General features: G+C 45.2%; 1 pseudogene; it reads right to left on the reverse strand.

The window, feature by feature from the left end:
• Window positions 1–16357, reverse strand: part of LOC126075390 (class I histocompatibility antigen, Gogo-OKO alpha chain-like) — a 49554-nt pseudogene extending 33197 nt beyond the window's left edge.
• Window positions 16358–16601: the final 244 nt, after the last annotated feature.

Raw genomic sequence — 16601 nt, forward strand, 5'->3', positions numbered from 1 at the left:
CATGCATCATGTTACCTTTATTTGACAACCTATGTACCCTGCAGTGGTTTATTTTGGCCTAATGGTAAAATAATTTGCATTCTCCGAAAAGGAGAATGGCAAAGGATGAAGGAATGCAACAAACAAGCAAAAGGCTGGCTCTTCTGAACATGAGTTCCAGGCCAGGTGCACATACGTGGAAGGAAGTTGCCTATCTGGCCTCCCCTACAGATACCATCTTTTCTACCCATTCTCAGGATGAGAAAGACTCCATTACCTTTCTTCCTTTCTGGCTTGGACACCTCAACTACGTAACAAGGCTGACACCTTGAGGGCAACTACTTAATAGCCTTCTTTAAGCCAGGGCTTTGGACAGAGACACTTTCTCTTTCCTCTAATACCTGACCCTCTCTCTTACCAGTTCTTTCGGGAAAGCAGTGAAAGTGTACATGTGTCTGCAAGACTTCTTCCGTCTTGTCTTTGGAGAGGAGCAAGGTGATCAGCTTTCTTGGAGACAACCAACTATATGGAGGCAGGCAATAAGTCAGCTCTGCCAAAAGGCTGGGCAGGGAAGTAGGTTCTTCTGTTCTTTCCTTCCACCCTGATTCCTTGAGCACGTGCCTACTTCTGGCCAATCCTACTCATAATGGTAACCTTAGCCTGGGAATGGAAGACCAAAGAAACTCGCTCTCTAATCTTCTTCTGACCTTCTTAATGCCCAATCTCTGCCCCAGAAATACTCCCCCACTTCCAGAATAATGAGAGCAACTGTCATTCATATTTATTAACCCTAGAGGTACACAGACCTCTGCCATCTTCCTCAAGAAATAAGACTATTCTGGGCCAAAGAAGCCCCTGAAAGATGTATTGGGGTTTCTGTTTCCTCCTCCAGCTTGAGGAAGACAGATTCCCTCCTATGGACTTTTTGTTTCTGGAGAAGCCTCTCCTTCCTTCCCAAATCATCCTTGTGCAATAGAAAACTTGATGGACTTCAGAGGAGGCAATTCCCTGGGAACCGGCAACTCACCGCTACAGTTAAGACAGGGATGCAGTTGTGCTCTCATCCCAGCTCAGTCCCATGCCTCCAAGCAAACCAGCCTAGAAACCAAGGTGTTTCTCCTAGGCAAATCAGGACTGGAACCAGGCAGACAGGAGGACGTTCCTGAAGGGTATAGGAAGGAAGGCCCACAGCTCTTGACTCTTTCTTACCCCAATTATTTCCACATCCCTATCTATCTGTTGGAAACCCTGGTGGCATAGTGGTTAAAAGCTATGGCGACTAACCAAAAGGTTGGTAGTTCAAATCCACCAGGTGCTCCTTGGAAATCCTGTGGGGCAGTTTTACTCTGTCCTATAGGATCACCATGAGTCACGATTGACTCGACGGCAATGTTTTTTTTTTTAATCTACCTGTAACTTCCAATCTGTAGGGGGCCTAATGGTAAGTGGCCCAGCATTCTTCTGACCAGCCCAGATGCCTGGGTAGAACAGGGACCAAAGTTTCTCAGTGAAAGTACTAGTGAAGGTGTAGATATGGGAGCAGTCAGTAACATTGTAAAAAGGCTGTGCCAGCTTCATAGTGTAGGAATATGCCCACCCTCTTGGGTTTCACCTTGATGTGCAAAGGGGTAAAAGGCATGGTGGTGTCTGCATATTTGCCCCCATTCCACATTCACACCCACCAGTAGCCAGTATCGGGGAGTGGAGTCAGCTTATCCTTTCTTTTCACAGAGTCTTAGCACACACTCACTGCCCAGTGGGTCTTGTCGCCCACCTCCACCTCTCAGTAGTGTTTACCTGAGGTGAAATCCTCAGTAGTCAGGAGGCAAAGGTAGAAGGTGAAATGACACGGTATATCAGGGAGATCCTGGAGCCCTGTCTCCATGACCTTGACACTCATACACAATTCCGACAGGACTAGGCCAAGTTGAGCAGTCTCAGGGTCATGTCCACTGGTGGAAGAAGCCAGAGTGGGGAGCTGGATGAGAATGGAAATAGCTAATCTCCCCTGCCTTGCTCTACTAGCCTGCCTTTACAGAGCCTGTTCTCTTAAAGGTCCCCTGAACAACATGGTTTGGTTAACTTTCTCAATCCAGAATGTTACCTAAGAGAAGGGAGGGGACAATGGCTTCACTTTTCACCTTGATCCTAATATAAACAGATAATGATCTCTCGACTCTGTAAGGGAAGGTGGTCTAGGTTCCAGCCTTGTCCTCTCACCGTTCCCCTCTGACATCATCTATTTCACTGTGTGGAGAAGAGCTAGGCACAGTCAAGGGCCAGGAAGAATGGAATGTGTTAAGAAGGATAGAGAGCAAGGTAGCATTAAGGTCTAGGGGTACAGTGACCCTGTGTCTGCTTTCCTGGAACAGTCTGGTTTATACCTATTTTCCCTGCATAAATATCAATAGCACTACCTTTTACCCTTAAGAGTGTTCCAGTTTAGATGCTACATTATATAGTCACTCTACCTGATAACTTGGGCAAATTATTTAACTTCTCTGGGTGCCTATTTAGAAAAATACAGACATAAGACTAGATGACATCTAAGGCTTCCTCTCCCTTGATTTCTATGACTCAACTGAGAGTGACATTGAAAGCCAAGTAAAGGGGTGGGATGAGTATGAGCATGGAAAGTGACAGAGGAGTAACCGAAGTCCAGCTGAGATATGACCTAAGGATTTTCTTTTATCTGGTGAATCCCTCTTCTAGTTTTCTTTTGGGAGAAACTCACTGATGAGCTGTTTAAGGACCTTTCTCAGGGCAAGGTACCGTCAAGGGAAATTGCTGAAGTTCTTCTCCAGCTCTATGGATACGAAACTCACCTTCATGGTCTTCACTTTCTCACATCTAGGAGTGGTAGGGAGATAAGAGAAGAGAGGGCAGGGTCGGGGGAAGCTCTAGCCAAGTATTCAGATGCTGTTTTCTTTCAATAGAAACTAAAATTTTCCATCTTTCCACTTTCTCCCCTGTGATAGTTAAGGTTGTGTGTCAACTTGGCTGGGCCATGATTCTCAGTAGTTTGGCAGTTATGATGTAGTTTGCCAGTTGTATAATAATGTAATTGGCTCTGTGATCCCATGAGGGGATCTGCTGTAAGTATCCTATCAGTTGAAAGGGAGCTTCCTTGGGGTTGTGGCCTGCATCCAATACAGGTAGACTTTCTGGCAAAGCTCAAGGGCTTTTCCTCACTCTGACTCCTGTAGCTAGCTCCTGCTCATCTGACCTCTGATTCTTGGAACTTGAGCTAGCAGCTTACCTGCCATCTTACCTGCCAATATTGGGATTAATCAGCCTCTACAGCCCATAAGCGAGAGGCCTGCTGTCTGATCATCCACTCTTGGATTCACCAGCTCCTATGGCTACGTCCGTCAGGAGAAGCTTCCGGCCTGAGCCATGAACTTGAGACTTTCCAGCATCTACAACTGTGTGAGCCATTTCCTTGATATAAATCTGTCTGTATATTATATATATATTTATATGCTGCACTGGTTTTGCTTCTCAAGACAACTCAACCTAAGACATCCCCCTTCCCTGAAGACAAGTACTTATCTACTGTTTTCTTTACCAATCTATGGAGAGCCATGTGGTCCCCTGGACAGAGCCTTACCTTAAGAATGAGTCTCAGAACATTCTAGGAGTGTGTAATAGATTGAATTCTGTCCCCTCAAAATATGTGCCATGATTCCCAGTGTTGGGTGATTGTCCACCATTTTGTCATCTGATGTGATTTTCCTATGTGCTGTAAATCTTACCTCTATGATGTTAATGAGGTAAGATTATAGGCAGTTATGTTAATGAAGCAGGACTCAATCTACAACATTAGGTTAGGTCTTAAGTTAATCTCTTTTGAGATATAAAAGATAAATGAGCAGAGAGACAAGGGGGACCTCATACAACCATGATAGTAGTGCCAGGAGCAGAGCCAGTCCTTTGGACTCAGGGTCCCATGCAGAGAAGCTCCTAGACCAGGGGAAGACTGATGATAAGGATCTTCCCCCCAAAGCCAACGGAGAGAGAAAAGCTTCCCCTGGAACTGGCTGAATTTGGACTTCTTGCAGACTAGACTGTGAGAGAATAAACTTCTGTTTATTAAAGCCATCCACTTGTGGTATTTCTGTTATAGCAACACTAGATAATGAAGACAGAATTTGGTACTGGGAGCAGGGTGCTGCTCTAACAGATACCTAAAATGTGGAAGCAGTTTTGAAAATGTACATTTGTAGGGGGTGAGTTTTAAAGTGCCTAATAGTAAAAGACTAGAATGCCTTGAAGAGACTTGGTGGAATTATAAACATCAAAGACAATTCTGGTGAGGACTCAGAAGGAAGTGAGAAAGACATTAGAGACAGCATAGATGGCAAGAAACAGAAATGGCAGGAGCAGAACCCAGAGACAAGTACAAGATGACTCTGGAGCTGACCCATGGAGTGAGAGAGCTGAGTGACTTTGAACAGGAGGCTTCCTGGTGGAGTGGGGTACCTTCAGGCAATTATTGATAGAACTAAAGAGCTTTGGAACACTTGCCCCAGCAGGGCAGATGTGGCCAGAGAGCCCCAAGGGGCTGAGAAGCCAAGGAACCAGGAAGCAGAAACTGAAGAGACAAGCAACACAGGAAGCAGAGCTGCCTCAGTCTCAAAGGGTAGGGCCACTGCCTCTGAGGTCTCAAACATTGGAGCCATGGACTCTGGGGCCACCCAAGTTCGAGGGAGCAGAGTTGCCATTCCAGTGAGCCTGAAAGGTGGAGCTGAAGTCCAGGGCCAAGGAGACTCCACTCAGAATCCGGGGAGTATGGCCAACACCCAGTGTCTGGAGATAGGGCCGTTGCCTAAATTGTCTCAGAGAACTGAGGGTTATTTTCAAGCCTTGAGAGCTAAAGTAATGTGTTCTGCTGATTTGATTTGTGCCTGTTAACCTTTCTTTCCCTCCAATTTCTCCAATTTGTAATGAAAATGTCTAGCTTGTGTCTGTTTCATCATTGTACTTTAGGAGCAGATAACTTGTATTCTAAGGTTTCATAGATGAAGAGGAATTTTTGGATTTTGGAGTTGGAGTTTATTTAAGACTTTTGCTATGATATGATGGGGTATGTTTTACATGTGGCAAGGACATGAATTTTGGGAGACCAAAGGGTAGAGAATACCATGGATTGAATTATGTCCCCCCAAAAAATATATGTCAACAGTATTGTGTGATTGTCCACCATTTTGTCATCCGATGTGATTTTCCTGTGTTTTAAATCCTACCTCTATGATGTTAATGAGGCAGGATTTGAGGCAGTTATATGAATGAGGCGGGGCTCAATCTACAACATTAGGTTAGGCCTTAAGTCAATCTCTTTTGAGATATAAAAAAGAAATGAGACAAGGGGGACCTTATACCACCAATAAAGTAGTGCCAGGAGCAGAGCGTGTCCTTTGGACACGGGGTTCCTGTGCAGAGAAGCTCCTAGACCAGGGAAAGATTGATGACAAGGGCCTTCCCCCAGAGCCAACGGGGAGAGAAAGCCTTCCCTGGGAGCTGGTACCCTGAATTTGGACTTCTAGCAGACTAGACTGCATGAGAATAAACTTCTGTTTGGTATTTGTTATAGCAGTGCTCGATAACTAAGACAGATATTTTTATATTTCAAGCATAATGATAAACATCCTTTCCAGTCCCCCAACCCCTTCCTCCTTACATCCTGTTTGGACAAAATTATACCCTACAGGACAGAATGGAATCTAGTTCTATATTATCATTCTCTTTACCAAGGAAGTTCCAATGATTTACCCTCTAATTGCCATCATGGGACAAGGAAACTACTGCCATATCCTACCCAAATACTGCATGAATTTTCCACCCTTACTCCCTTGATTCTACTGTACCCTTACTCTTTAAAAAAAAAAAACAAACCAAACCCAGTGCTATCGAGTCGATTCGGACTCATAGCCACCCTGTGGGACAGAGCAGAGCTGCCTCATAGAGTTTCCAAGGGGCACCTGGTGGATTCAAACTGCTGACCCTTTGGTTAGCAGCCATAGCACTTAACCGCTATGCCACCAGGGTTTCCCCTTAGTCTCTAAGCCAAGACCAACTCACTCAAAGAAATGCAGGAAATCACCTACTTTTCCAGGGTACTTTTGACATCCTAGAGGGAAGGAGAAAAGAAAGCAATGTAGCTCCTGGTATTCAAGGGTCCTGAAGGCAAAAGGTTCAGCCCTCCCCCATAAAGTTCTATATCTATAAAATAGGCATGGGGAAAACTAAGGGTCAGGATCCAAGGGGAAGAGCACCAGAGGGACCCGAGTGCATCTTTCCCAACTGAATCCCCACTTTCAACTCTGGTCATCATGGAGCTTGGTAATTTATATCACTTCCAAGTGGTTTCTTCTGTGTTCCTCAATGACAATGGGAGCTCACTGCAAGAGACAGGGATTGTGTGCCTGATCTTTACTGTGTCCCTGAGGTACCAATCACATGTAGTTTGGTCCTCTTGAGGATCAGTAGACAATTCCAAATAGTTGGCACAGGAATGAGTCACAGCTTCCTGTTGTGGTTTGGTATCCCTCCTCTGGTATTGGTAAATAAGCATTTACAACTGTGTGTCAGCCCGAGTTGAGAATACTTGGGGTCAAGAACACAAAGAATTCACCATAGGACCTGTAAAACTATGTTCACAGTAGCTTCATTAGCAAAAGGCTGATGTCTTAATTACTTTAGTGACGCTGCAACAAACGCTACCACAAATGGGTGGCCTTAAAGAACATAAACTTACTTTCTCACAATTCAGGAGGCTAGAAATCTGAATTCAGGGCATGGCTCTAGGGTGGAAGCCCATCTTTCTCTATAACAGCTGCCAGCAATCCTTGGAATTCCTGGGCTTGTAGATGCATCTTCCGTGTGCATTTGTCTTTACATGGCATCTTCACCGTGTGTGATGTTTAAATTGTGTCAAATTGGCTGGTCAGTGATTCTCAGTGTTTTGGCAGTTATGTAGTATTGTAATTTGGCAGTTCTGTAAGGATGTGTTTTGGCAGTTATGTAATGATGTAATTTGGCAGTTATGTAATAATGTATTCATATTCCATAATGTGATCCGATGTGATCAGCCAATCAGTTGTAAGGGGAGTTTCCTTGGGGGTGTGGCCTGCATCCAACATGTATATGGATGTTCTGGCAAAACTCACTTACTGCCTTTGGATCCTGTGTTGGGCTCGTCATCACCTGCCCTCCAGTTCTTAGAACTTGAGCCTGTTGTTTGCTGTATTGCCTGCCAATCTTGGATTCCTCAGCATCCACAACCAGTGAGCCAACAGCCTGCCATCTGACTGCTGATCTTGGGTTCCTCAGCTCCTGTAGCTATGTGAGTCAGAAGTCTCCAGCCTGACACCTGACCCATGGACTTGGGCCTTGCCAGCCTCTACAACTATGTGAGCCATTTATTTAGATAAACCTCTCTCTCTCTATTTCCCTTCCTCACTCTCTCCATATATATGTATATATAATATATATATATATATATATATACATACATACCATTACTTTTGCTTCTCTAGAGAAACAAGCCTTAGACATTTGATAACAAGAGTAGTTCTACAGAAACAAAATCGTAAGGATTAGTTTTCTAATTGATTCTCAATTCTGACTGGTCTTAAAGGATTTTTTTCTTACCTTATTGCTAGGACTTCCAGCACAATGTTAAACAGGAATGGTGATAAAGGGCATCCTTATCTTTTTTCTGTTCTAAGGCGAATGCTTTCAGTCTCTCTCCATTGAGAATGATGCTGGCTGTTGGTTTTGTATAGGTGACCTTATCATGTTGAGGAATTTCCCTTCTATTCCTTTTTTATTGAAAGTATTTATCAGGAATGGGTGTTGGCCTTTATCAAATGCCTTTCTTCATTGATTGAGATTTTTTAAATTTTGTTTTATTTATGTGGTGGATTACATTGATTTTGTGATACTGAACCATCCTTACACACCTTACACACCTGGTATGACTCTCACTTGGTCGTGGTGTATTATCATTTTTTTTTTAATTTGATGCTAAATTCTATTGGCTAGAATTTTGTTCAGGATTTCTGTGTCTATATTTCTGAGAGATATTTGTCCATAATTTTCTTTTTTTGTGATGTCTTTGCCTGCCTTTGATATCAGGGTGATGCTGGCTTCATAAATGAATTTGAGAGTATTCCTTCCTTTTCTATGCTCTGAAATAGTTTGAATAGTACTGGTGTGAGCTCCTCCATGAATGATACAATTTTCCAGTGAAGCCATCTGTGTCAGTGCTTTTTTTTGTTGGGAGTTCTTTTTATTACTTCTTCAATCTCTTCTCCTGTCATGGATCTGTTGAGATTTTCTGTCTCAGTTTGTGTTAGTTTAGGTAGGTAGTGTGTTTCTAGAAATTTGTCTATTTCCTCTAGGTTCTCTAATTAGTAGGAGTATAATTTTTCGTAGTATTCTGTCATGATCCTTTTTATTTCAGTTGGGTCTGTTGTAATGTCCTCTCATTTCTTATTTGGGTTATTTGCTTCCTCTCCTCTTTTTCTTTTGTCAGATTGGCCAATGGTTTGTTGATTTTGTTGACCTTTTCAAAGAACCAACTTTTGGCCTTGCTGGTTCTTTCTTTTGCTTTTCTGTTCTCTATTCCATTTATTTCTGTTCCAATCTTTATTAGTTCCTTTCTTCTGGTGCCTAAGGGTTTCTTTTGCTGTTCTCTATTTGTTCAAGTTGTAGGGCTAGTGTTTTGATTTTGGCCCATTCTTCTTTTTTGATGTGTGTGTTTACTGCTACAAAATTGACCTCCGAGCACTGCCTTTGCTGTGTCCCAAAGGTTTTGGTATGATGTGTTTTCATTCTCATTTGATTCTAGGAATATTTTTATTCCCTCTTTGATCTCTTCTATTAAAAATAAAAAATAAAAAATTTTTTTTTATTTTTTATTACCTATTTGGAAACCCTGGTGGTGTAGTGGTTAAGTGCTACAACTGCTAACCAAAGGATCGGCAGTTTGAATCTTCCAGGTGCTCCTTGGAAACTCTATGGGGGCAGTTCTACTCTGTCCTATAGGGTTGCTATGAGTTGGAATCAACTCGATGGCACTGGGTTTCGTTTTTTTGGTTTATTACCTATTTGTTTTTAAGCAAGGTGTTATTTATATCCATGTATTTGATCTTTTTTCCCTTGATGTTCCAGTTTTGATTTCTACTTTTATGGCATTGTGATCAGAGAAAATGTTTTGTATTATCTCAATGTTTTGGATTTTATTGAGGGTTGCTTTGTAGCCTAAAATGTGATCTATTCTGTAGAATGTTCCCTGTGCTTTGGAAAAGAATGTATTCTTTGATGCTGTCGGGTTGAGTGTTCTGTATATGTCTATGAAGTCAAGTTGATTGATCTGGCTTTTAGGTCTTCCATGTCTTTGTTGATTTTCTTTCTAGATGTCCTGTCCTTTACCAACAGTGGTGTGTTTTAATCTCCTACTATTATTGTGGAACCGTCTATTTCTCTTTTCAGTGCTGTTAGAGTTTGTTTTATGTATTTTGGAGCCCTGTGGATGGGTGCGTAGGTATTTATTAAGGTTATGTCTTCTTGGTGGATTGTCTTTATAATGATTATATAAATTTCCTTGTCTTTTATGATGGATTTTGCCTTAAAATCTATATTATCTGAGATTAGTATCACCAGTGTGGCTGGTGAGGTATGTGGGCAGCAGAATGCTGACAGAGAAGAGGGAGTTTGGACTTGCATTGTGGAGATGGTCGGGCTTAGTAAGGAGTTTGGGTTTTGTTCTAAGTGTGATGAGAAACATATGAAGCCATTGACAGGCTTTAAGTAGCAGGATGATAGAATCTGATCTGTGTTTTTCAAAACCACACTGGCTGATGGTTGGAAAGTAGGCAGGCAAGAATTGAAACTAGAGTTCTAGTTAGGAGATCATCATAGTAGTCCCTAAGACAGGAGGTTGTGGTGTGAACCAGGGAGCACGCAGTAAAGATGTAAAGAAGTGGAAAAATTCAGGCAATATTTATAAGATAGTTTGTCAGTTTACTAAATATAGATTAGTAAATGTATTTTATCCGAGATAAATAAAATCTATTTTATCTGCCCTTTTTTGGTTACTGTTTCCTTGATAAATTTTTTTCTATTCTTTGATTTTTAATGTATTTATGTCTTTGTATCTAAAGTATGTTTCTTGTGGACAACATATTGACGGGTAGTGTTTTCTTTATCCATTCCATCACCTTCTGTCTCTTTAGGGGGTGTCATGGATTGAACTGTGTCCCCCCAAAATATGTGTCAACTTAGGTAGGCCATGATTCCCAGTATTGTGTGATTATACACCATTTTGTCATCTCATGTGATTTTCCTATGTGTTGTAAATCCTACCTTTATGATGTTAAGGAAGCAAGATTAGAGGCAGTTATGTTAATGGGGCAGGACTTAATCTACAAGATTAGGTTTTGTCTTAAGTCAATTTCTTTTGAGATATAAAAGAGAAGTGAGTAGAAAGACAGGGGGTCCTCATACCACCAAGAAAGCAGTGCCAGGAGTACAGCTCGTCCTACTTCTTCGATACACATGGCATTCCCATGAGTCAGAATTAACTCAACTGCAACTGGTACTGATACACTTTTTGCTACAGTGACTTAGTGAAAACACTAATTTGCATATAGCATACTCAGTAATGAAGCCAAGACTCTAACCTAGGATTAAAGACTACTCTTTTATACTGCACTTCCCCCTAAATATACAGATTACACATCAAGATCAACTACATACAATATGACAGTGGCTATAAAGTAAAATGGGAACAACACCCAAAAATCAAATAGTCAACTTGATTTTCTTCAGTCTGTGAAAGCTATCAGTTATTTACTTATACGACTTAAGTACACCTAAATTTCTTCAGTCCACCTTGAATGTTTACATGCAGTATCATTCAGATGACTTACACCATTTGAATTTGGGAGAATTTAAAAGGTTAAAAGTAGCGTTGTTAGACTTAAAAAGACAAAATAAGGATTAGCACAACTTACCCCAGAGTGAGATAATTTTTCCAGAGTGAGAAACAGATATATGAAATATAATCTAACAATGGCATGTCTACATGAGAATGAAGAGATGGCTCTTAAGGTTTTTGACTTCTTTAATTACATGTGGTTTTAATTTTGGCTTTTTAGCTACCCACCCAATGCCTACAGACGTACATTATTTCATGGCAAATAACAGTGATATACTTTCAGTTGAAAAATGTAAGAGGATGTGAGATTTGACTTTTTTGAATGACTGTTATGTGCCCAGAACATAAAGGAACAGGTGAAAATTGAGGACAGAGGCCTCACATTCCTCCAGAATTCGGGGTAGGAAGCCCTCTCATGCTGAGACTGTGATTAAGTCACACAGAGAAGACAGAGGGCTGAACCCTGAGCCATGCAGGTGAGGGAGTGCTGAAATTGCACAGGGGACCTACTCAGGACAGAAGCCTGGGCCCTATGTAAGTGGGAGAAAACCAAATAATGACACTGACACTGAACTAGAAGGTTTTATTTACTTCTTTACATTTAATTTAGATGTTTACTATATTGTTACATATTTGTAGAAGAGACTTTATTTCTCCTCAAACCATCTGTAGAAAAATATTCTGTTTATTTTCTTAGTTATCTAGTGCTGCTATAACGGAAATATCCTAAGTGGGTGGCTTTAACAAACAGAAATTTATTTTTTCACAGTCTAGGAGGCTAGAAGTCTGAATTCAGAGTGCTGGCTCTAGGAGAAAGCTTTCTCTCTGTGTCAGCTTTGGAGGAAGGTCCTTGTCTCTTCAGCTTCTGCTCCCTGGTTCCTTGGAGATCTCCACGTGCCTTGGCACCTATCTTACCCCATCTCTGCTCGCTTTTTTATATTTCAAAAGAGACTTAGTCAAGGTACACCTTACACTAATCTTCATTAATATAACGTAGACAACCTATCTCCAAATGGGACTACAACCACATGCACAGAGACTAGGATTTACAACACATATTTTTGGGGGACATAATTCAGTCTACTACAAAGACATTCCAGAGCCACCTCTGCTGCAATGGAGACTGTCAAGCAGGGAAGGGACAGAGGTCAGTGCAGGGTGGGAGTCCTGGTGGGCAGGGGTGGGTTGGTCCCCACATGCTCACTTTATGCTGATAGGAATGCAGACACATTCAGACAGCCATTGTAGAAAGAGAAGTCAGGGGTTCTTCAATCACAAAGTGGGGTGTAAACAAATCGTGTAGTGAGGGCAAGGAGCACCCAGGAGTAATCTCTAAATTGTGCCCCCCATCATTCAAGTACTCAGGGGCAATCTCTAAGTTGTAACCCCCTGTCCTCCGTCCACCCCCATGTCAAGATGAATAGGAGAAGTCAAGCATGTCTGCAGCCCTCAGGCGATTTCCCACTGTGCTTGCTTCTTGGGCAGCAGGCAGGCTGACAGATGGGCTCTGGGGATTCCCAAGTTGGGGTGGGTAGCAGCATGGCAGGAGCGGTGCCACCAGGCCCGTCAATCATCCCAGCAGACACTGAGAACTGTGGCAGCAGACAGCAGTGCAGAAACATGGCTTAAGCTGGCACAGGGTTTCTGGAGCAGCTCAAGTCCTGCATAGTTCGGTCTTGGATGAATCTCTGGACCATGTGGTGTCACCCCCTCTGACGTGTCACCTGGTGCAGTCCACACCCCTGCATTTCCCTACCAACACTCTTGAACTTGCGCCCAGGGGGCAAATGCCCCCCTTTACCCCCACCTCACTATGCTTCGGCTCAGGCCCACTCAAGGCAGTGCTCTCATGGTACAGAAGAAAAGAATCATAAACAAATTAAGGTTGGTCATGTAAGTATTGCCACTCTGAATAGCCTGCTGCAATCTCAAAATGCCCAAATCCAAAGAATCCCCATAACCCAGTTGTGTTCCCTCTGCCCCAACACGTCTCCATGTCAGGCTCCCCAGCGTCTCACCTTTATACATCAGAGCCCTGGACACTGTCACCATCTGGAGAACAAAAACAGGCTCTGGTCAGAACCCACAGGAGATGAGACTAGGAGAACAGGAATTACGGGGTGAGGAGGCATCCCCATGGGCTCCCATCTGTACTATTCCAAGGGTCTCAGGGTTAGCCTCCCTTCCTTCATACTTAACTTGAAGCTTGAGTGTAGCTCCCTTCTCTTTCACCTGCAGGAAGAAAGAATTCTGTGAGAGATTGGATTGGGGAGGAGGCAGGCCTATGAGGTCCTAGAAGAGCCCACTAGTCCTAGGCCCCAGGCAAGTTTCCAGAACTGTCATTGCAGTACCAGGGCAGGACAAGGAAACACAATGTGCAGTGTCTATACCAACCACACTCCTGGAAATCTGTCCTCAGGAGGAACCTTCCCCAGTGACCTGCCACTACTGGGAATCAGGTCTCCACTGCGAGAACCATTAAGGTGAAAGATTTGCCCTTCATTCTCACATGTGCTTTACAAAAGAGTAATTGTTAGCACACAGGGCCGCAGACTGGGTTAGCTTGTTTTTGGATGGTGCCGCCCGTAATGAGGTAGGACACAGAAAATCTCCTACCTGGGACTTGAAACTCCCCAGTGGAATGAGAAAACTCAGACCCTACCCCCATCTCTACCTGAGCTCTTCTTCCTGTAGATCACAGCTCTAGCCACAACTCCAACATAGCTCCAAGGAGAACCAGGACAGCAACAATTCCCAGAACAAGGACAGCAACAATTTCCATGTTGGGGGTGATGGGCCGGGAAGACAGTTCTGGAACGAGAAAGGAGATGAGGAGCCCTGACTCTTTAAGGGTCTTCAGAAGGGCTCCTGCTGCTCCAAGGAAGAGGCTCCACCCTCATTTCCCTCTATCTTAGTTATCTAGTGCTCCTATAACAGAAATAACACAAGTGGACGGCTTTAACAAATAGAAATTTATTTTCGCACAGTTTAGGAGGCTAGAAGTCTGAATTTAGAGCGCCGGGTCTAGGGGAAGAAGTTCTGTCAGTGCTGGAGGAAGGTCCTTGTCTCTTCAGCTTCTCTTCCTGGTTCCTCGGAGATCTCCATGTGTCTTGGCACCTCTCTTACCCCATCTCTGCTTACTCACTTATTTAAATCTCTTTTATATCTCAAAAGAGATTGACTCAAGACACGTGTTACACTAATCCTGCCCCCCTAACATAACAAAGACAACCCATTCCCAAATGGGATTGTAAACATAGGCATAGAGGTTAGGATTATCAAGACATATTTTTGGGGACATGATTCAATCCATAACATCCTCCCTACCCCATCTCAGGGTGATGGGCTCAGGCAGCCCATCATGCTGCACATGGCACAAGTATCTCTGCTCCTCTCCAGAGGGCACCACCACGGCCACCCACTTCTGGAAGGTCCCGTCCCCTGCAGGACTAGTTTCCAGGTCTCTGTATCCTAAGTCTGGTCCTCACCGTCCCTTTGTCAGGTCAGGGTGATTTCGGCTGGGTAGAAGCCCAGGGCCCAGCACCTCAGTGTGACCTCACGGTCAGAGATGTGGTGATCAGTCACATGTGTCTTTGGAGTCACTGAAGGAAGGGTCAGAAAATTCAGGAACTCTGCATTACCTCTCATGGGCTACCTGAGCAGTGCTCATGTGATCATACTGAGAATGGACAGGGCAATAGGGCTGAGGGAGGGGGTGGGAAATTCAGACTTCGGCCTGGACCAGCGATCTGGGATAATCTCCTATTTCTTGGAGAGTTCTAGAATCAGGGTGAGGCAGCCCAAAGTAGGAGGTTCCAGGTGTCTGAGGGGGAGAGCAGGGATTTCTAGTTCTGACTTGGGTGCAGGCTGAGAAAGTCAGAAAAGCTGGAATCAGATCTTCAGACTCATTGGGTGTGGGGCAGAGAACAAATGTTGAGGGAGAAAAGTTTCTGGTGGCTCCCATAGTCGATTTCAGGATCGAAGAGAACTGCTGATTAGTCAGGAATCATCTCCCCTACTACCTGCCTCCAGAGAAAGTGGATGCCTTAACTGTCTCTGGCAGAAAAGAGGCCTCCTCTAGGCAAGTCATTCTATGTTACAAAAAAACAGTATGTGGAAATTCCACACCTATGGGAGGGGGTATTGTGGCGTCTACCTCATCCTCCTCCCCTCCTTTTGAGACATAGCAAGGGTGACACAAGCCCAGCTCAAAGGGAGTAGGGGAGGCGTCCTGTGGCTCCTAGTACCTGCGCACTGCAGTCTCTTTCCCTTTCTCCAGGTACCTACGGAGCCACTCCAGGCACTCTCCCTTAAAGTGGACCCTCAAGTGCTGTTGCTCTTTGGCCTCTTCCCACTTGCGATGGGTGATCCGAGCGGCCATGTCCGCTGCTGTCCAGGAGCCCATGTCCTCATTCAGGGCGATGTAATCGGCACCCTCGTAGGCCAGTTGATAGAATCCACGGAGGAGGCGTCCATCTGACCCCAATTCACAGCCATACATTCTCTGTGTGAGACCCTGGCCCCGCCCCACAGTCAACCACACCCCGAGGTCAGCCCCGCCCCCGAGGTCAGCCCCGCGCCAAAGGTCAGCCATACCCTCACAATGGGCGGTGATGCATCAGAGTCAATTTGGTTCTGAACTGTAAAGGAAATCAGAACAGAGCCTGTCTACCTTTCTTGGTCCAAGGGCCTAGCGGGTCACAGGGACTCAGGGTGAGGCTCAGACCAGAGACTCGGGGCGACCCCTGGTCGTCCGTGGGGGCGAAGGGACTCGTGACCTACGACCCTGGCCCGGCACCACTCACCAGACTCCTTAAGGTTGTAGTAGCCGCGCAGGTTCCGCTGACCCACACCAAAGGATTGCGCAGAAACCTTGCAGACCCGCGCGTTAAGGTCCCAATACTCCGGCCCCTCCTGCTCCATCCACGGCGCCCGTGGCTCCTCCCCCGGATTCGCGGCGTCGCCGTCGAACCCCACGAACTGCGTGTCGTCCACGTAGCCGACGGAGATGTACCGGGGCTCCTCGTGGTCGGGCCGGGACACGGCTGTGTCGAAATACCTCAGGGAGTGGGAGCCTGGGGGCGGGGGGGGCGGTGCTGAGACCACCGACCACCACCTCCCCGCGCGGCGCCCGGGTCCGGGTCGATCGGGGCGGGGAGGTGCGAGGGGCTCCTGGGCAAAAAAGGGGCTGCAGGAGCAGGGCCCGTACGTAGGGGCGTGAGAGGAAGGGGTAGGGGCGAGGGGAGGGCAGTCAGGATGGGGATGGGGCAGGAGAACGAGGCTTCTCCAAGGTTCCTGCGTCCCCGCTGGGCGGTCCCTTCGCTGCTCCCTCCGCAGAGCTCGTTTCACTCTCGACCTCGCACTCACCCCATCCCCGCCCCGGGTCTGGGCCAGGGTCCCTGAGAGCAGCAGGAGGAGGGTCCGGGGTGCCATGACCTGACTACTGGGGTCTAGGGAGAATCTGCGTCCTGGCCAGACGGAGCGGACCCCCGATTATGGGAAAACGCGGTGATTGGCTTCTCCAGAAATCGGAGACCCAATTGGAGTGAGGACTGGGGCCGCTTCGTGTGTGTCCAGGGCTGAAGGAACTGACACAGGTTTTGAGAAGGAAAAGTAAAACTGGGAGACTGAGAAACCACAATGCTAGGCCTCTCCACCCCTAACGCCGCCATCCGGG

This window comes from Elephas maximus, chromosome 1 (assembly GCF_024166365.1).
Source record: "Elephas maximus indicus isolate mEleMax1 chromosome 1, mEleMax1 primary haplotype, whole genome shotgun sequence".
In the NCBI taxonomy this organism is placed as follows: domain Eukaryota; kingdom Metazoa; phylum Chordata; class Mammalia; order Proboscidea; family Elephantidae; genus Elephas; species Elephas maximus.